At 50.5% G+C, this 21,355-nt stretch overlaps 1 pseudogene across 1 annotated transcript in view; it reads left to right on the top strand.

Moving 5' to 3' along the window:
• The first annotated feature begins 7,179 nt into the window (after window positions 1-7,179).
• LOC308355042 (spermatogenesis-associated protein 31E1-like) overlaps window positions 7,180-21,355 on the top strand; it is a 40,259-nt pseudogene continuing 26,083 nt past the window's right edge. The window contains exons 1-4 of the transcript in view: window positions 7,180-7,382; window positions 8,078-8,232; window positions 19,803-19,863; window positions 20,116-21,265. The product of the transcript in view is annotated as a spermatogenesis-associated protein 31E1-like (transcript). The remainder of the gene's footprint in view (window positions 7,383-8,077; window positions 8,233-19,802; window positions 19,864-20,115; window positions 21,266-21,355) is intronic.

Raw genomic sequence — 21,355 nt, forward strand, 5'->3', positions numbered from 1 at the left:
CTGGAGCTATAGATGAGATCTGAAACCACAAGGAGGAGGAGCCAGCAGTGAGTCCATCGGTAGTGGGAGTGACCATAGAGCAGGGAAGAGCTTTTCCACACCCCCCTCATGTGTCATCCCCCACAAGCATCCCTGCCCCGTGTCCTGGAACACACACCACCCAGGCCCTGTCCAGTGATACACTCCAGCCACTCCAGCCCCTTGTGTTCTTTAACTCAGACTCTAACTTGAGCAACCACACCCTGCTCCAGGCCAGCAGAGGAGTGCAGAGCAGGTCACTCCTATCAGGTTGCTCCCTGTATTTCCTGGCTGGACCACATCCTCTGAGGGAAGAACCTCTAAGGACAGCGCAGGTCAGTGAGTTAGACTTGTGTTCATCCAGATGTAGTTTTAGGGGCAACAACAAAAGCCACTTGAAACTGTGTGAACAAGAGAGGCCCTTACAAAGCACATTGGCTGCTCATGGACTGCAGGATGGAGAGAACATCTACCAAGGGTTTTGGCACTGGATATAGTTTGTCCACAGCCCTCGGGCTCCCCTAGCCATGGCCCTGTACCCCTGCCTGCCCCAACCTCGGTATCCCTCAAATTCAGCTTGTGTGAGAGAGGAGGCTGTGCTTCCAGCTCAAGACACCATGTGAGAAGAAGGGGCGGATCCGTCTCCTCCCACAATGTTGGGTAAGGGGCGTCCACGTAATCTGAAGCTGCTGGGGAGGCCATGGTAGTAATCCCTGTCTCCTCTGCCACAAGATGGAGCTAACCAGGCACAGAAGGTACATCTTCAGAGAGAGGACATCTGGGGCTCTCTCTGCAGGTAGAGAGAGAAACACCAGTGAATGGGGACTCAGTGAGAAAGGAGAGCTCTGAGCACTAGGGGAAGGGCTGCCATGGGCTGGGGCACTGCCCTATTGGTCAGGGACACCGGCTTTGTGTTGGTTTGTAGGGAGTGGCCAGGCTTCATCCTACAAATAGGTCCAACAAAAACCAAAATGACGTCCATAAAATACTTTCAACTCCAACTACAAAAAGGCTCTGGGACCCAGGCAGCCAAGGAGGCCCAAGATGCTATGTACCAGTGATTACACGGTGGGGGAAAAGTGAGACAGTCATGATGGAACTGAGGGCAGCTCATTTCCCTGCTTTGGGGAGAAAGAGCCCCATCACAAGGCACCCCAATACTTGTTCCAAAAACAGGTGACAGCTGAGGGGGCTCCTGCCTGCCAGTCTCCACAGTGAGGATTGTCCATGTTCCGGACACAAGCTCTGGGTGACATCCGGTCCCAGGGCTGGCCTGGGTCTGATGGATGAGCCCCAGTGTGTGGGATCCCATACTGGAGGGGATGAAGGCTTTCTGGAAGTACAACTGAGTCAGGGGAGCCTGGATTGGCAGGCTGAAGGGACACAGTAAGGCAGAAGCCCAGAGCCCATGACAGGAGTGTGCTCCCAGTGGGCTAATTTTAACAGGTAAAGCTAAGGATTACTGAGTATCTTTTGAGAGCATGAATCACGTCAGTCAATCCCCCTAACAATTCCATGAGGAAAGTAGAAATGCTGCCTGTTTGATGAAGAAGGAAACCAAGGTTTTAAGAAACTGCTCCTTTCCATGCTCTACATTGAGACACAGGCAGGATTTGAACCCAGGGCTTCCAGTGTTATGGGCCTGACCTCACAAGAAGGTTCCATCCAGATGCTTCAGAAGAGACTTCTCAACTCTGAGGTTACATGAGCCTTTGTACCCAGGGAGAAACCTCCTCCTACCCAGACAAAGGCTGGCTGGTACTGGGAGAGTCCTCAGTGCCAAGGCACAGCATTGTCAGACAACAGACCCAGGACAAGCCCCAGTCAGACGTGGCGCCACTGCCCCTTGAATTCGGTGAGGACACCAGGCCTGTGGATCTTTCTGCACCTCCGAGTTCCAGGAATGAGTTGTGCATGAACACAGAGTCCAACGGCAGAGAGATGGCAGTTCTAGCCCCCCACTCAGCCTCTTTGTCGCTGGGTGACCCCAAGCAGGGCTCTGAAGCTACAGACCCCATCCCTAAATTGGAGAATGTAATGGGCACTGTCAAGTGGGATGTAGAAAGAAATGAGTCGTGCAGTTCCTGCCTGGTGCCTGGGAGCATGTGTGGAGCCCAGAGGGAAGGCATTCGTGTCAGCGACCAGTTTACCCAGGCACCTGCTCTTCCACTTGTCGGTTCTGGCGTCGTCATAAGAAACAGATGCCGAAGCTGAGGTCGGGAAGATTTCTTCTTAGGTGTTCTTCTCTGAGGTTTATCGCTTTAGCTCTTAAATTTACATTGTGACCCATTTGGGGTTCATTTTGTGTCTCCTCTGAGGGCAGGGTCTATGGACCTTCATTCAGTCATTTATAATTTTATGTATTTGTATGTGTAAGAAGGGACTGGTCAATAGACTTGCAAGAATTTGTAGAATAATATTTATTCTATCCTTGAAGAAATTCGCTGAGATTGTGAAGAAGTCCAAAAGGAGGTTAACTTGTATCTTGTGTGGAGGTGGAGCAGTGTCCTTGTTAAGAACACACACCCACCTCTGGTGGCCACAGGAGACATTGCAGGAGTTCCCTGATGTGTCTGCAAAACAAGCCACAGTCAATGTTGGGCATCTTCAAGGATTCACAGAGAGATCCAAACAGTTCTGTAAAATTCAATGTTTTGGAGGGTGTCTTCTAGGAAATCTGTGAAAAAAGTGCACTATTTCGAGAAATATTTTCTGAGAAGCCGAGTCAGGCCTTGGGTTCCAGGATAGAAAGTAGGGAGAATGGTGGATGCTTCCCAAGACGCAGAGGGTGTATGGTGGGGTAGTGTGGGAGATAACTGGTCTACACCACAGCTCTGTATATCCAGTTGAAAGAAAGCAGTAAAAGAAAACAAGCCATATTTATGGATTCCTGTGCTTACATTAACCATAAAATATTTTAGAAAAATTGAAAACTATCACTCAGCATATCTGTATTCTCTTTTCTCAGTTAGAAGACATCAACTTATATTCCCAGCTTATTTTTTACTTATTAGGAGAAGATGATGTCATATATTGAGCCCTTAATGACTCTATAAAAACCCTTGCAGAACTAACAGATGGATTAAGTCTTAAACTTAAGAATACAGATTTAATATACAAAAATGAGTTTCATCTCTATACACGAGTAACATGCTATCAAGGACAGAAATTAGGAAAATAGTTTGTAATTGATAATCATTCAAAAGAATAAGATACATAGGAATTATTTTCACCCAGAGGTGAAAGACCTGCATACTGAAAACTTAAATCATTAATGAAAGAATTTGAAAAAGCCAGAATTAAGTCTGAAGACACCCCATGCTAATGGATCCCTAGAATATATGGAATCCAAAGGTCCACACTGTGTAAAGCAATCTAACTATTCAGTGCAAACCCCATCAAGATCTAATGGCATTTTCAGAAATAAAACCAATAATCCTACAAAGTGAATGATACCACAGAAGGCCCTGAATAGACAAAGCCATCTGGAGAAAGAACAAAACTGGAGGCATCATGCTTTCAGAGTAGAAAATCTAGCGAAAATCCCACACATATGTAGTCAATTAATTTAGAACAAAATCTCCAAGAATATAAAATAGGGAAGCAACAATCTCCACCAAAAGTGGCTTTGGAAATACTGGGCAACCTCAAGTAAAGCAATGCAACTGAATGTCTGTCCCACCTGATCCACAACAACAAAATCACAACGTGGCAAGGACTTCAACAAAACAGCTACACCCATGAAATACGTAGCTGAAAATGGGGCAGAATGTTATTAACACCCCTGATTTTTTATAATAAATTCCATGAACAAAATTTGAACTCCAGATTCTGAGATCAAGAGTCAGATGCTGTGCTAACTGAGCCAGCCAAGAATCTATTAAAACAATGGGGCACAGAGGCGTCAGCAGAAATCTATTCATTCATCCCCCTTAACACATTTATTTTTTTGAAGAACGTTTCTTGAGTTCCTTCTTGACACTGATTTTTGGATTTGACATTGGAAGCAAAAGCTAGAATGAAAAATAAAATGGGACTGCATCAAACTAAAAGCCTTCTGTACAGCAAAGGAAATCTCAGTCATCAACACACTGAAGACAACACACTGAAATACTGAAGAGAAGAAAATATTTGCAAACTACCTAACTGTTAAATGTCTCATATCCAAAATATTGAAGAACTCATATCATCAGGGAAATGCAAATCAAAGCCCAAAATGATGTCACCTGTCACCTGTCAGGATGACTAGTATCCAGAAGACCAAACAAGGAGGTTTGCCAAGATGTGGAGGAAAGGGAACTGTGCTCTGTTGGTGGGACTGTAAGTGGGTGCAGCCACTGTGGAAAACAGCATCAATTTTTCTAAAAAAAAAAAAATTCAAAATAGGGGCACCTGGCTGACGCAGTCAGAAGAGTGAAAGACTCTTGGTGTCAGGGTCATGAGGTTGAGCCCCACATTGGGGATAGAGAGTACTTTAAAAATGGATATAGAACAACCATATCATCCAGCAATTCCCTTACATATTAGAATGAATCCAAGTTTTCTCTCTTCTAAAATGAAGGTGTATATGGGTGCCTGGGTGGCTCAGTCGTTAAGCATCTGCCCTCAGCTCAAGTCATAATCCTAGGGTCCTGGGATCGAGTCAACATCGGGCTCCCTGCTCAGTGGAGAGTCTGCTTCTCCCTCTCCCACTCTCCCTGCTTGTGCTCTCTCTTTCTCTCTCTCTTTCTGTCTCTCGCTGTGTGTGTCTCTCTGTCAAATAAATAAATTAAATATTTAAAAAAATAAAATAAGATGAAGGCATATAGTTTTATGTGCCCCACTGTTTCATTCCGCACTGAGAGTCTCTATACCTTTGAAGTAGACTGTGAAGGGCCCTGGCCACCAAGGCTCAGATAAACTGCCCTCCAGAACTCTACTCAAACCCCGAGAAGTTAGCTCTCAGTCTATTCCCCTTGTACCCACACCTCTGTCCTCCCCAGTCTTTCAAGACCCAGCCCACCACCCCCTGGGAACTTGACAAAGGCTTGTGGTTTGGCTGACCCAGGACTTGCTGAGTCAGCACTGCCCCAAAGCTATGTCCTGAGCTGCTCCCTACAAACATGCCTGGGTCACAGGAACTTACTAACTACTTAGCAGAATGCTCTCACAAGCACAGGTCCCCAACCTGTATACTTGCTGATCAGGGAGCATGTTCCGGCCATTGCTGTCCCACTGTATCCGACGAGCCATCAGGTGTTCTGTGCAAATTTCTTCCACGCTTGTCCCTCAAGCAGCCGAGTCAGATGCACATGATCACCAAAATCTTGCCGGCTTTAAGTCTCCTGCTACTCATGCAGATATTTCCTTCCCACCTCAGCAGTATCTGGAAGTGAGGACACTACCAAATCTTATGTTGCCTGATTTCAAGCTTTACTACAAAGCTGTGAACACCAAGACAGCATGGTACTGGCACAAAAACAGACACATAGACCAGTGGGACAGAGGAGAGAGCCCAGATGTGGGCGCAAAATTCTATTGTCAAATAATCTTTGACAAAACATGAAAAAATATCCAGTGGAAAAAAAGTCTCTTCAATAAATGGTACTGGGAAAATTGGACAGCTATATATAGAAGAATGAAGCTTGACCATCCTCTTACACCATACACAAAGATAAACTCAAAATGGATAAAAGACCTCAACGTGAGGCAGGAATCTATCAAAATCCTAGAGAACATAGGCAGTAAGCTCTTCGACATCCTCCACAGCAACTTCTTTCAAGACATGTCTCCAAAGGCAAAGCAAAAATGAACTTTTGGAAAAGAAAAAATGAAAAGATGGGATTGGGAGGGAGACAAACCATAAAAGACTCAATCTCAAGAAACAGACTGAGGGTTGCGGGGGGAGGGGGGATGGGAGAGGGTGGTGGGGAAATGGACATTGGGGAGGGTATGGGCTATGATGAGTGCTGTGAAATGTGTAAACCTGACGATTCACAGACCTGTACCCCTGGGGATAAAAATCATTATATGTTTATTAAAATAAAAAATTTTAAAAAAAATGAACTTTTGGGACTTCATCAAGATCAAAAGCTTCTGCACAGCAAAGCTTCTGCATAGCAAACAGTCAATAAAACAAAGAGGTAACCCACGGAATGGGAGAAGATATTTGAAAATGACAGTAGAGACAAAGGCTGTTATCCAAGATCTCTAAAGAACTCCTCAAACTCAACACCAAAAAAGCAGATAATCTCGTCAAAAAATGAGCAGAAGACAGGAACAGACACTTCTCCAAAGAAGACATACAAATGGCTAACAGACACATGAAAAAATGTTCATCATCATTACCATCAGGGAGATTCAAACCAAAACCACTTTGAGATACCACCTTATACCAGTTAGAATGGCCAAAGTTAACAGCACAGGAAACAACAAGTGTTGGAGAGGATACGGAGAAAGGGGAATCATTTTCCAGGGTCCTGTCCCTCGAGATCTCCAATTGGGGAACCCTGAGTCACACCTCACAAGTGCACCTTCCACCCAGGCAGAAACAATGCCTTTTGGAGCTGTGGGAAAGCCTCAGATCGAGAGAAACCTTTGTGACCCAACAGGGCCATATCCAAACTCTGGCACCACGGTGGGTCAAAAGTCGGAGGCTGACGCCCAACCACAACTCCTCCCTCAACTCTGCTCCGGGAAAGCTCCCCTGCGCCGGGGCCCCCGGGTGGGCCCCGTCGTCTCCACAAGTTTTCCAGGTGGCCGAGGCATGCCCCGAGCAAGAAAGCGCTCTAGGCCACAGGGGACAGGGCCGTCAGAAGGGCTGCCAAATGCTGGCCAATTCTCACGAGTTTTCTGTCCAAATCGATGTCAATTTGGGCAGAAAGCTCCTAAGAATTGGCCAGAAAACCCTGGCAAACTCACTTCATGTGACGCATGTCTGCCTGGCCCAGGATCCCGAGTTGTCCAGGCTTGAACCCTGCCAGAAAGCCCTCTGTGAGTCAGGTGGAAGCGAGGCCAATGCCTCCTGTTCCTCAGCCTCCAGGGGTCCCCTCCCTGGCGCTGGCAGATGGGGCCTGCCATGCCCCTAGGCCCAGGCCTGAACCCTCGCCTGGTTTTTCAGTCTTCCTTTTCCAGGGCCCTGTCCCTCGAGCCCTCCAATTGGGGAGCCCCCAGTCCCACGCCATGAGTCCACCTGCCACCGAGCCAGAAATGGTGCCTTTCAGAGCTGCAGAAAACCCTCAGAGCGAGAGAAATCTTCATGCCCCCACTGAGGACATCCCCAAACTACAGTGCCACAGCGGGCTGAAAAGTTGGAGGCTGACACCCGGCCAAAACCCCTCCGACAACTCTGCTCTGGGAAAGCTCCACTGCGCCAGGGCTCCCAGGTGGGCCGCGTTGTTTCGGTGCATTTTCCCAATGGCCGAGGCAGGCACCGAGCGAGAAAGCACTCTAGGCCATGGGGGACAGGGTGGTCCAAAGGGCCGCCCAACCCCGGCCAATCCTCACGAGCTTTCTGCCCAATTAACGCCGGCCAATCCTCACGAGCTTGCTGCCCAAATCAATTGGGCAGCAAGCTCGTGAGGATTGGCCGGCGTTGGGCAGCCACTGGGACTGCACTGTCCCCTGTGGTCTAGAGCGCTTTCTAGCTCGGTGCATGTCGCAGCCATCTGGAAAACATGCTGAGAACACGCTGCCCACCCGAGGGCCCCTGCGCAGGGGAGCTTTCCGGGAGCACAGTTGAGGGAGGGAGTGTGGCCGGGTGTCAGCCTCTAACTTTTTGGCCCAGTGTGGCACCAATGGTTGGAGATGGCCTCAGTGGGGACATGAAAGTTTCTGAGGGTATTCCACAGCTCTGAAAGGAACCATCTCCTCCTGGATGACATGTGGACCCACAGGGTGTGACTCGGCGTTCCTCAATTGGAGGTCTCGATGGACAGGACCCTGGAAAAGGAAGGCTGCAAATCTAAGTGAGGGTGAGCCCAGGCCACATCTGCCTGTGCCAGGGAGGGTGCCCCAGGAGGCTGAGTAGCAGGAGGCGGTGTCCTCACCAGTTCCTGACTCACTGAGGGCTTTCTCACAGGTTTCCAGCCGGTGGAACTCCGGAGGCCGGGGCAGGCCCAGGGGGCAGTGCTGCACACTTGCAGCACATGAAGAGTGTTTGCCGGGTGTTTTCTAGCCAATTCACAGGAGCTTTCTGCCCAAATCCTTCTCTCTTCACAGATGACATGATGAGAGGTAAGGTGTTTAACGATCCTGACTGTGCAGAAAAATGAGACTGTTAATCCACCGTGGAGGAAATGGAGGGCATGTCTGTAGTATAAGAGATTCCTTTGAACTACCAAGCCCTGGGACGAAAGTCAGTGAAAAACGAAAGCTGCCCAATCCAGGCAGGACTACTGGTAGTCCAGAAAACTCAGGAATGAAGGGTTGGGTCACTCCACCAGATAAAGAATCATGACCAGCTGAGGTGCTTGTTCACAGCAAATGTAATGTAGAATGAGCAGCCGAAGTAGCAGGTAGAATACCAGCTATGACCCTGTGACCAGTTACAGAAACAAGGACTCTAATTCTTTTTTTCGTAAGATTTTGTTCGTTTGTTTCTTTGTTCAGAGTGGAAGTGGGGGGTGAGACGGAGGCAGAGGGAGAGAGAATCTCCAGAGATTCCATGCTGAGCACAGAGTCCTATGTGGTGCTCAATCTCCCGACACTGACATCATGACCTGGGCCAAAACCAAGAGTCGGATGCTTACCCAACTCAGCGACCCGGGCATTCCAGGACTCTAATTCTTATGAGTATTTCTTCCTTATTTTGTTATGAGTATTTTTGTGTTGATCCATCTGTTTTCTTCCTTCTCGTGGTCCCTTATCAGAGAACATACGATGCATGGAGTTTGCACCATAGCATTGAAGTTACAGGTTATCAGGGAGAAGAGGACTTTGTATCCTCTGCTAGCGAATGTATTAGTGCATTTTAAGTTGTATGTAAGACAGTTGCGTCATGATAGACAGAAGTATAACCTTGTTATTGTCTTTATTTGGAGATTAAGCATGACTTGAAGAGACGTGTATGGGTCCTAAATTGACAAGGGTTAATTGTGATGGTTAATTCTATGTGCCAACTTGCGTAGGCCAGAGGATCCAGATAGTTGATCAAATACATGTCTGGATGTAACGGCCAAGGTATTTTTTTATATGTGATTTTCACTTAAATTTTGAAAAAAAGCAGATTATGCTCCATAACGTGTGTGGGCCTCATCTAATCAGTTGAAGGTCTCAAGAGAAAAGATTGGGGTCCCCAAGTGTGAAGGAGTTCTGCCTCCAGGCAGGGATCAGACTCAAATTGCCACATCAGCTTGGTCTGCCACCAATCTTCAGAATTCAAACATGCCAGCTTTCACAGTCAGCAAATTCTTTAAAATAAATCTCTCTCTCTCTCTGTCTGTCTCTCTCTTTTACTCTCTCAGAGAAAACACACACACACACACACACACACACACACACACACACACATTCTAGAACCCTACTACAGAAGGTACTTCACATTTGTAATTAAGAAAATGATGAATAAAGAATGGGAGATGGGCATCATATTTACTCAGAAATTATTGGCATGTGCCTTGGTTATTAATTATAAAAATTCTAACAGAAGTCTCTAGTAAACTCTCAACAAGCACCTTCAAAGAAAGTATAGAAAAGGACTAGGCTATATACCAAAACCCAGAAAAAACAAAAAACAAAATGAAAATCCAGTAACTGCATGAAGTAGTAGGCAAAGTGATCGTAAGAATAAAATTAATCAAATAAGAAACATACACAACTGCAACTAAGAAGGGACATATAACCAGATATCAACAAAACATGAGCATGGGGTTTGCTTCTCCTGGAGGCAAGGGAGCCAGGATGCTGGGTTTCTCCAAATTCTGAGCAGGCCAGTCTGGGTTTGATCCTCCGGCAGAGAGCTACCTGCTGAAGAGCTCAGCCGTGGTTTTCTCTCCTTCAGAGAATTGCTGATGGACCATCTGTCACACACTCAGCCTGAGCCTGAGCATAAAGAAAGGCAGCATCAGCCACAACTGTGATTCTTAAGAATGACTCTCACCCCCAAGCTAGTGCAGTATCCTCTCACGGAGAAGCACCTTGTTAGGAAGTTCGGAAGCCAGGCGACTCACGCTGGAATTCACACCGGGCCAGGGTGCATGGCTCTGGGGTCAGCCGTTCCCAGGATGGATTGGGAGATCTGACTAGCTCCCTGATCAGTGTAAGAAGTGGGTCAGATTGAGCAGGGTGGAGATGCGTATCAAAGAGATAAACGTGGACACCCGTGGCTGGCTGATACTCAACCTGGATGGCTCAGTGGGTTAAGGGCCTGACTCCTGATTTCAGCTCAGGTCAGGATCTCGGGGTTAGCTTGGCTAACCAGCACTAGCAGGGAGTCGGCTGGAGATTCTCTCTCTCTCTCTCTCCGCTCCTCCCCCGTGTTGCGCTTTCTATCACCCTCTCCCAAATAAATATATAAATCCTTTTTTAAAGAAAGAATGATAAGAAAGGCTGCAGAGTTAAACAAAGTGAAAGGCCAGTGAGTCATCATGACATCTCAGATTTTGAAACGATAATGAAGAAAGTCGAGAACAACCCATCCTCCAAAACATGCCAAACTCCAGGGGGAAAGAAAAAAATCTGTCGCCTTTAAAGAAATGTACCCTTGGAAAATATTTCCAAGGACATCTTCTGTTACCCACTCATTGGGTTTCTTCTGAATATTTATGGCACAGGTATGGAACGAATGCCGTTACATAGAGCATGGACATGAAAACAGGCAGGAGCCATGAACCCGGCACCAGAGAATGCATTGCTAAGGCAATGTCTGGCGCTTCAGGATTTCTTGTCAATTTGGCTGTGACTGTGATGGTGTCTGTGGGGGTGCTGTCTCCTTATGGACACGGCTCAGGGGCCAAACCATGGACTACAGCTTCTCTTCCCGGGTCTGTTTAGAGAGAGGGCCAGAGCTCCGAATTGTTAAGTAAATTGCACATTTGTATTAAAGCAATAATCTTTGAAGAGCTTAAATACGGTTTTCCATTTTGGATGTTATGTACCACCTGAAGGGACAGTCCGCACCTAGCATCGTGGGAAACCTGGGGGTGACCCATGGGTTTATGCTGTTGAATAAAGCTGCAGAACCTCTGGGAACTTCAGAGAAGCACACATTTGCTCCAAATAATTTTTTTAAGTGAAACTGTATTAGGAACTAGTTTCAGTCCCTTTCTGGCTCACATTGGCCATTTTAAAAAAGGGGTAGAGGGAATGTAGCCACAGCACGGATTTATCCATTTCCACACCAGACCTGGGGAAACTCACGCTCTGCATTCTGTGTTCTTGAGAGAAGGACGAGCACCGCTGTGATCCACAAAGCGTGACCACACAGCATTCCCATACTTTCATGTACGGCACAGGTGGAAACACACGTGGCCAGCCAGTCGGGCAAGTGACTGTAGCTGGGGTCACTGGGGCCAGGGAGTTAGTCTGAGTCAAGTCTGCCCACGGAAGTGCATTTTAAAGGAAACTTGCTGTGATGGGGTGTAAACAACGGCAGAGAGAGGAGCCCTGGCGACTTCCAGCTCCTGCCCCTTACAAATACCAGTGACTATCTCACTGTCAGGGAAGAGCCATGCATCATTTGTTTTCTTGTAAATGGCAGAATCAGAATCTACAACTGCCTTGATGTAATAGAAAAGGTCTTATCAACTTGACATTCAGCACGATCCAATGTCCTAGGACAGCCTCCTTCAGGTTCACTTGAACTTGCTTGGACTTCTGAGGATCCAAGGAGCTAATTAGTACCATTTAATAAAAATTTCCTAATGGGGGGTCAGGGCTTGGATGGTTAAGTGTCTGCCTCTGTCTGATCTTCAGATCCTGGGACCCAGCCCTGTGTCGGAATCCCAGCTCAGTGGGAAGTCTGTTTCTCCCTCCCCCTCTGCCTGTCCCCTGTTTGTACTCTCTGTCTCTGTCTCTGTCTCTCAATTGAATAAATAAAATCTTAAAAAAAAATCTCCCAACATCGTATCTAGGGAGGGACTGTCACTTCCTTGTCAGTTAAAGATGACAATAACCCAAATTGTTGAAACTTTGGTGCATATCCCGCTCTGATCCTGGGATAATTTGGTAGGTTGTCTTCATCATGTTGATGGTTTCCTTTTCTGTGCGCCATACTTTTCAGTGCTCTGAGAACATGCACGTGAGCCCATTTTTAAAATTTAATAGCTCCTCCTGGAATATTCTGGAGTGGATGACCACCACTCACACCTCACCAGCACATATGAGAGCACCCGTGATCCTGCTCCTTCCCCAGCATCACTTTTTAGCTTAGCCAATCTGATGATTGAAACACATTATCATATCCTCCAATGTGTGCAGTTCGCTCTGTCAATGGAAGACTCAGGTAAGAGGCAAAGTGGTTGCAACTTCACTAATCCTAGAAAGCTAAAAGACTAGAGAGCATATGAAGCAGAAGCATCCTCTGTGAAGTGAAAGGGGCCACAAAAATCCTTCAGGTCTCACTGAACTGGCTTTACTTACAAAAATATTTATATTGGAAGCTAAACTCCTTCTCTAGATACTAACATAAATATTAAGAAGGTTTCACTATAAGACTGGGAGAAATGCAGAACCATTTGGAAGTTAGTGTCTATTTCAGGGAATGTTCTATAATCTGGGGCTTGTGTGTCTCCAGCCCAGGGTTTGGGCAGGACCTCAACTGACCTTCCCGGATTTGAATAGATGACACAGAGACACAGGTGTGCTCAGTGCTACAACCTGGGCTGTTGAGTGAGCACTCCCAGGTAAAACATTTCTCAAACCTTGGCATTCATCACAGAAAAGGCAGTGTGTACGGTACACCCTGTGTTCTATCATTGGAGATTTTATAATGTATCAGATGAAGCACAAGGAGGAGGAAAACAGGAGTGGAATCCATCTCTGTGAGCATCAGTGTCCTTATGAGGCATGTAATAGTGCACTTCAGATGTCTGCCCAGCGTAAATACATGGAAACATTGTGCTTTTCTTACAAAAAGATACATATTACACCTAAATGTGTAGATCAGTGTTTATAACCAAACACGCAAAATGCTCCAAACATGAAAGTCCCATCTACATTTCTCCAAAAGCTGCTATGTATCTCAAATGTTTACTTCCCCCCATGTTTTATTTATGAAAAGCTCCTTTTTGTCCATCACTTGGCAAGCTCAGGGCTTGTTAGCCTGAAAGTCCCTGGCCTAAATTCAAATGCATTTTCACCTCCTTTTCTTTGATTTAATAAAATCCATCCACAAGGGTGAGGCCTGGTCTGATCTGTTTTCTGTCGAGTCACGGTCACCTTGCTCCACGAGCCCGGGTGGTGGGCCAGCCAGACCCAGGACCTGCTGCCTGGCACAGTCAGAATGCAGCCCACTAACAGCCACAGCCCAATACCTGCATTTACTGCTGAAAATCTCCAGCCGGGAGGAAGCGAGTACCATCCACTAAGAATCAAAGGTCTGCATTTTGTTCTTTTAGGTTTCGGAACCATCAGAAAGTGACCTTAGTTGGATTCAGCTTGTCATAAACGGGGCAGTGGGGAGGTTTCAAAACTGAAAGTCACGCTGGGATCTTTAAGGTCTTGGCAACAAAGACCCCTGCAGGGGACAAAACATCTTACAATCGGTTTTTCTCCTCCCTTCCTGTTGGTCATTTTATTTTTGCTATGTCTAATTTTATTTCCAAAAGGGTTGTTTACATGATAGTGTATCTTAGTGTTTAAAAGCTACATGCTGACATTTATGAATTACATAGAAGATGTAAGGACTAAGGAAAAGAAACCCGTACACATCCCAACCGTTCTAAGAAATGTGGTATCATCCACATCTTTGGAGTCGTCTGTACATCCCTCCCCCTGTCCATCAGTCCTGTTCGCTATTCTCTGTGTTTACTTTACATTTTTACCAAAGTAAGTGCATCGCTAAATCGTATTTGATTTCGTATGGTTTTGAAACTAGAACAAATGCAACCATCCTGCACCATTTTTCTGCAAGTCGCTTTTGTCTCTCCTCGGTAGCATGTCTACGTAATTTACACTTACGATGTTTCACTGTAGTTCACCGTAACTTGAGCATGATACTGCAGAGCACATACCTTCCACTCGACGGGACTGGGTTGGTCCCCGTTTTTTATTACTACAAAATGGCGGGGTTTCTCTAGCTCTAGCAGCAGAATCACTCTTTCAAAAGGCCTGCTCTCTTCAGCCTGGCCCAGGTCATGGTGAAGCATTTTCAAAAGCGGTGGCTGTAACAGCCCTACCACAGTCAGAGCCCATGGGCACAGGCGTGACATCATCACACAGGCAGCCTTCCATGATGTCAGCAAGACACTCCATACCCAAAACATTCTCAGAACTGACGCTACTTTCTAGACACCAATGTGAATGTTGAGAAACTTGGGCTCTCGCGTAGCAATTCGCTGCAAGCCTGGGAGAAATGTGGACTCATTTGGAAGTCCTTACCTACTTCCTTAGTGTTAGGGTCCGTGATCAAAGGAACGGGACTGATGCAAAGCGAAAGTCAAGCAAAGCTTGATTTTGCGCCAGCATCAGAAACCAACCCGGCCGGTAGGGGCCGTCTCTTACGAAGAGGTGACCACGATGACCCCCGTGAGGCCGCTCGCCGGACGAGGCCGCTCCCAACGAGGAAGAGGCGACGACGACGAGGACGACTACGAGGACGACAGCCCGATGACGCAGACTCTGCTCCCCATGACGCTGCTCCCGGCGAGGCTACTCTGGACAAGGCCGCTCTAAAGACGATGCCACTATGGACGAGGCTGATCTGGACGAGACTGCTCCAGAGGAGGCTGCTGCCGACGAGGCTGCTTCCCAGACGAGGCCACTCTCGGAGGGAGGCTGCTCTGGCAAGGCCACTCCCCGACGACTCTTACAGCTCCTGCTGACAGCTCTTACTGCTCCGGCGAGACTGCGAGACTGCCTCTACTAGCCTCGCAAACCAACTTTTATAGAGGCACTTTTAGCCGGGCTAGACACAGGTAGCCAATGAGATTGCAATACACAGAGAAAACTGCACAGTCATGCTAGATCTGCCACACACACACAAAAACTGCTAGGTTACACACGGGCCCCCAATCGAATTTCAATTTACCCTAGTAGACATATGCGTGCCCCTCTGATTGGATGTCTTCACCTGGCCTGACCCGCCCTTGTATCTAGGCTTTGCAAGGAAGTTCCTCTGGGAGGGGCAGGGTCAACCTAAGTTCACTGCAACAATATGGCTCCCTCTGCTGAAGTAAGCCCTTACAATGACGAACGGGACGCAGACCACGATGCTCCCGCCGACCATGACGACGCTCCGAGGACTACCCTACCACGGCTATCCTGACGGCTCTCCCTGACTAACGGCTCTCCCTGACTAGTGGCTCTCCCTGAGTAGCTCCTCCTCCTCCTCCTCCTCCTCCCCCTACCCTCCCCACCCAGCCTCACAAACTGACCTGTATAGAGGTGGCCGAGCCCGGCCCACACACAGGCAACCAATGGGACTTCAGCCCACCACAGCAAATATATGCGTGCCCCACTGATTGGCCGTCTCCATCCGGCCTGGCCCGCCCCTACATCCGGGGCCCGCAACTAATTCCAGGCCCCTGCACTTAGCTTTGTAAATTTTGAATAATCATTAATTTTCTAAGTCCCTTTAGCTGAAGTTAGTGAAGGTTAATTGAAACAAAACATCTTAAGATGTTTTCAAAATGCACATGGCTAAAGAAGCACAAAAGAAATTTGAGTTTCTTTTGCACTAGGGTGATGCAAGGCAAGAACATATGATGTGGGGAGACTGGAGCTGCAGACAGAGGACAAAAGTTCCTGGGATTAACCAAAATTTCAAGGACAACTCCAGATTTTTAAAAGCTATGAAACTGATGGAGCACAACTGGAGAGCTCAAGGGGAACAGGTATTCTCTGAGCTCCACGCAGGATGAAAGGCAAATTGACGAAGGGTCTGTCTCTAGCACGGTGAGCGGGTAGGAGTGTCAGGCCTGGGAGGGTGGAGGGGTGACAGAGCTCCAGGGCTGGCGGTGGAGAGGGGATGTGGTCCGGCTACCTGCGTCCCTTACCTGTCCTCAAGGGCCCTTTGTGACCAGACCACAGCTCTGTGATGTGGGCGTGGGGCTTGTGTCTGCACATACACACCCAGGGCTCAGTTGCCTGAGGGCAGCAGTGCGATCGGTCACTGACTCTCAGGGCTCGGTTACCTGAGGGCAGCAGTGCGATTGGACACTAACTCTTTTCCGAGGGAAGAGATGGAGAACTATCTCTTCCCTCAGGAATTCCTTACTGATGGTTGGCTGAGCCCCAGTCCCACTATCTTGGCAGTTAATGGCATCCTTGCCTTTATATGTGGACTGGGGCTCGTCGCCTTCTTATTTTCCTATTTCCAGCCTGATCCATCCTCACCACCAGGCAAGAGACACAGGAAGAGCAGGAAGGTAAGGAACCCTCGGCCCAGACCCAGCAGACTGTAATCCTATCATCTTTTCTATTATTCTTTCCACTTTTCCGAGTCACTGGGGAGACTCCTGAAGTAGGAAAGACTAGAACGGGTATTCTCAGGAGAGAGTAGACCACCATTCATCCAGGACAAGCCAGACCAGGCAAGGGTTAGAGGGACACGAGGATTTCTCCCCGAAGATCTTGGGCCGGAGTCCAGGTGTGGTGGAGGGGCCCAGCACAGCGTCCCAAGCAGTGGCCAGTGGCCGAGGACCAGAGGTTAAGAGCTGCCTCTCTAGCGGAGGTCAGGCCCCTGAGCACTGGGTCACCTGCTGCTGGGGTGGGGGTCCGAGCCTCCCCGTGTTCTCTTCTATCTCAGTACCAACCGGAGCCATGGGGAAGGAGCAACAGAGGTCAGAAAAATCACACCCTGAAAGGTGAGCATCTGCCACTCACCCCCGCCTGCCCCAGTTACACAGTGCCCCCCGCTCTGAAGGCCCAGCCCCACTGTCTCCAGGACACCAGAGCCCGAGCCCATCCCTCAGGAAACAGAGCCCTGGGTGGGGGTTGGGGGCTCCGAGGAGGGAGAGCGAAACCGGAGGCTTCCCAGATTCTGCGCCAGAAGGAAGCCCTGAGGGGCTGGAAACCAGTATGGCTCAGCAGGGGCCCCAGGGCCTGGACTGGGGGCGGGACCTCCCACTCCCACTGTGGACAAGCTGTTCAACTGTTCAACTGTGCTCAGATTCCTCTGGAGGCTTCCTCCCCCAGCAAGGTCATGAACGGGGAAGCCCTTTGGAAAAGACAAAGCCATCCCCATCATGAATCCTGTCATCAGCGTGCGGGCATGTGGCCTTGGACAGTGCTGTTTGGGGCTCCCGAGTCCAATCCCCCAAAGGTCTCCCCTAAGGGGACATTGTGCCCAGCCTCCCGTAAGATCCCTGGACCCCGCCTTCTGCTGTGACCCGGTCTCCTGTTTCCAGGCTTCAGAGAATTTCTAAAGAACCTGCAAGACGTTCAGGGCCTGTTCTCCCTTCTGGAAAGGTAAAGAATCTGCCCCCTTCTCCCCTGGGTGGGCACCCCTGAGCACTGGGTCACCTGCTGCTGGGGTGGGGGTCCGAGCCTCCCCGTGTTCTCTTCTATCTCAGTACCAACCGGAGCCATGGGGAAGGAGCAACAGAGGTCAGAAAAATCACACCCTGAAAGGTGAGCATCTGCCACTCACCCCCGCGTGCCCCAGTTACACAGTGCCCCCCGCTCTGAAGGCCCAGCCCCACTGTCTCCAGGACACCAGAGCCCGAGCCCATCCCTCAGGAAACAGAGCCCTGGGTGGGGGTTGGGGGCTCCGAGGAGGGAGAGCGAAACCGGAGGCTTCCCAGATTCTGCGCCAGAAGGAAGCCCTGAGGGGCTGGAAACCAGTATGGCTCAGCAGGGGCCCCAGGGCCTGGACTGGGGGCGGGACCTCCCACTCCCACTGTGGACAAGCTGTTCAACTGTTCAACTGTGCTCAGATTCCTCTGGAGGCTTCCTCCCCCAGCAAGGTCATGAACGGGGAAGCCCTTTGGAAAAGACAAAGCCATCCCCATCATGAATCCTGTCATCAGCGTGCGGGCATGTGGCCTTGGACAGTGCTGTTTGGGGCTCCCGAGTCCAATCCCCCAAAGGTCTCCCCTAAGGGGACATTGTGCCCAGCCTCCCGTAAGATCCCTGGACCCCGCCTTCTGCTGTGACCCGGTCTCCTGTTTCCAGGCTTCAGAGAATTTCTAAAGAACCTGCAAGACGTTCAGGACCTGTTCTCCCTTCTGGAAAGGTAAAGAATCTGCCCCCTTCTCCCCTGGGTGGGCACCCCTGAGCACTGGGTCACCTGCTGCTGGGGTGGGGGTCCGAGCCTCCCCGTGTTCTCTTCTATCTCAGTACCAACCGGAGCCATGGGGAAGGAGCAACAGAGGTCAGAAAAATCACACCCTGAAAGGTGAGCATCTGCCACTCACCCCCGCGTGCCCCAGTTACACAGTGCCCCCCGCTCTGAAGGCCCAGCCCCACTGTCTCCAGGACACCAGAGCCCGAGCCCATCCCTCAGGAAACAGAGCCCTGGGTGGGGGTTGGGGGCTCCGAGGAGGGAGAGCGAAACCGGAGGCTTCCCAGATTCTGCGCCAGAAGGAAGCCCTGAGGGGCTGGAAACCAGTATGGCTCAGCAGGGGCCCCAGGGCCTGGACTGGGGGCGGGACCTCCCACTCCCACTGTGGACAAGCTGTTCAACTGTTCAACTGTGCTCAGATTCCTCTGGAGGCTTCCTCCCCCAGCAAGGTCATGAACGGGGAAGCCCTTTGGAAAAGACAAAGCCATCCCCATCATGAATCCTGTCATCAGCGTGCGGGCATGTGGCCTTGGACAGTGCTGTTTGGGGCTCCCGAGTCCAATCCCCCAAAGGTCTCCCCTAAGGGGACATTGTGCCCAGCCTCCCGTAAGATCCCTGGACCCCGCCTTCTGCTGTGACCCGGTCTCCTGTTTCCAGGCTTCAGAGAATTTCTAAAGAACCTGCAAGACGTTCAGGACCTGTTCTCCCTTCTGGAAAGGTAAAGAATCTGCCCCCTTCTCCCCTGGGTGGGCACCCCTGAGCACTGGGTCACCTGCTGCTGGGGTGGGGGTCCGAGCCTCCCCGTGTTCTCTTCTATCTCAGTACCAACCGGAGCCATGGGGAAGGAGCAACAGAGGTCAGAAAAATCACACCCTGAAAGGTGAGCATCTGCCACTCACCCCCGCGTGCCCCAGTTACACAGTGCCCCCCGCTCTGAAGGCCCAGCCCCACTGTCTCCAGGACACCAGAGCCCGAGCCCATCCCTCAGGAAACAGAGCCCTGGGTGGGGGTTGGGGGCTCCGAGGAGGGAGAGCGAAACCGGAGGCTTCCCAGATTCTGCGCCAGAAGGAAGCCCTGAGGGGCTGGAAACCAGTATGGCTCAGCAGGGGCCCCAGGGCCTGGACTGGGGGCGGGACCTCCCACTCCCACTGTGGACAAGCTGTTCAACTGTTCAACTGTGCTCAGATTCCTCTGGAGGCTTCCTCCCCCAGCAAGGTCATGAACGGGGAAGCCCTTTGGAAAAGACAAAGCCATCCCCATCATGAATCCTGTCATCAGCGTGCGGGCATGTGGCCTTGGACAGTGCTGTTTGGGGCTCCCGAGTCCAATCCCCCAAAGGTCTCCCCTAAGGGGACATTGGGCCCAGCCTCCCGTAAGATGCCTGGACCCCGCCTTCTGCTGTGACCCGGTCTCCTGTTTCCAGGCTTCAGAGAATTTCTAAAGAACCTGCAAGACGTTCAGGACCTGTTCTCCCTTCTGGAAAGGTAAAGAATCTGCCCCCTTCTCCCCTGGGTGGGCCCCCCCGAGTCTATGGTGGGACCCCTGGGCTGCAGGGAACAGCCTCTGGGGCTGTTCGGAGTGGGGCTGGGAGGAGCCGTGGGGACAGACTGTGACCAAAGCCCCGGGCTGAGGGACAGCAGGAGCATTGTGATGTGGGTGTGGGGCGTGGAGGGCTGTGGAGACGGCTCGCGGCCCCAACTGCTACAGCGGCCGCTCACGCCTCCTGTCTCCCACAGCCACCTGGAGAGGCTCTCTGACCAGGGGGGCTTTCACCAATTGTTACGTCAAGCAGCCCCTGCGCAGGTGCGCCGAGTGGTGCCAGCTGGAGCCCGTCAGCCATGCAGGGAGCCTGTGGAAGATACTGCTCCCGCTGTGGCCCCATCACCTGCCCTAACTCCACTGACAGGGTCCCCTCGGCCTCTGGCCTCCACCCTGCCAGCAGGACCCATGACCTCCTCCATTTGTTTGTCCACGCTCCTCCCTGAGTACTTCCTGGCTAGCAGAGCCTTTCCTCCCCCCGGATGGCTTTTCACACCAGCCCCTTGCTCTTCCCCCTTCCCCGCCATGTCTCCCTCCTTCGGAGGCCTCCCCTGGGCCTCTGACAGCCTCCTTGGCCCCAGAGCGGCCGGACTCTCCTTTGACTCTCCCTCAGTGTGACTCAAGGACACCCCCGCCGTGCCCCATCCCACAGAGCTCGGCTCCGCACACGCCTTGGTCCGCTGACAGGTCAGCTTCTCCTGTCCCAGCCGTCTCGGGCCTGGGCCGCTCTCGCAGCCCCATTTCGGCCCTGTCCTGGTGGCGGGCGGCGGCCAATGCCTTTAACCTGTCCACCTCCACACGCCTGGAGTCCCATCAAGCGCCTCTGTCCCATGACCCACCAGAGGCCTTGTTCTGGGGAGACGCCGCACGCAGACAGAAGGAGACGAGGATCCCCCCTTCCACCAACCCGGACGTCCAGAAGCTTCTGGAGATACTCGTTGCCAGGAGAAAAGAGCTGAAGTTCTGGAGGGAGAAGGAAAAGAAAGAAAGGTCAAAATACCAGCTGACTTTTTTCGGGAGAGCGTTCAAGTCTCCAGGTGACGGGCAGGACACCATGGGCTGCCCATCCTTCTGGAGCATGAGGGGCAAAGCAAAACAGCTGCTCGGTCCTGAGAAGCCCCCACATCCCAAGATTCCAAGGGACAATTTGGAGCAGAAAAGCAGCCAGCTCTTCTGGGGTCTCCCCTTTCTGCACAGCGAGTCCCTGGTGGCCACTGTCAGGGTGACCGATCCCCCACTGGAGTTCCCTCTGTCATATTCCATGAGCGCTCTCATGCCTTGCCACTCCAGATGCAGGGCAACGTGGCTCCACGCCTCTCCCTGACCCAGGACTTACATGACCCTTCGGTCTGGCCCAAATCCTTGACCCAGAGATTGTCCCAGTCCCTGCCCCTGCCTCTGGCTCAGCCCCAGCCCCAGGCCCTGCCTCTGACTCAG

The sequence above is a fragment of the Martes martes genome, assembly GCF_963455335.1.
Source record: "Martes martes genome assembly, chromosome: 14".
Lineage (NCBI taxonomy): Eukaryota > Metazoa > Chordata > Mammalia > Carnivora > Mustelidae > Martes > Martes martes.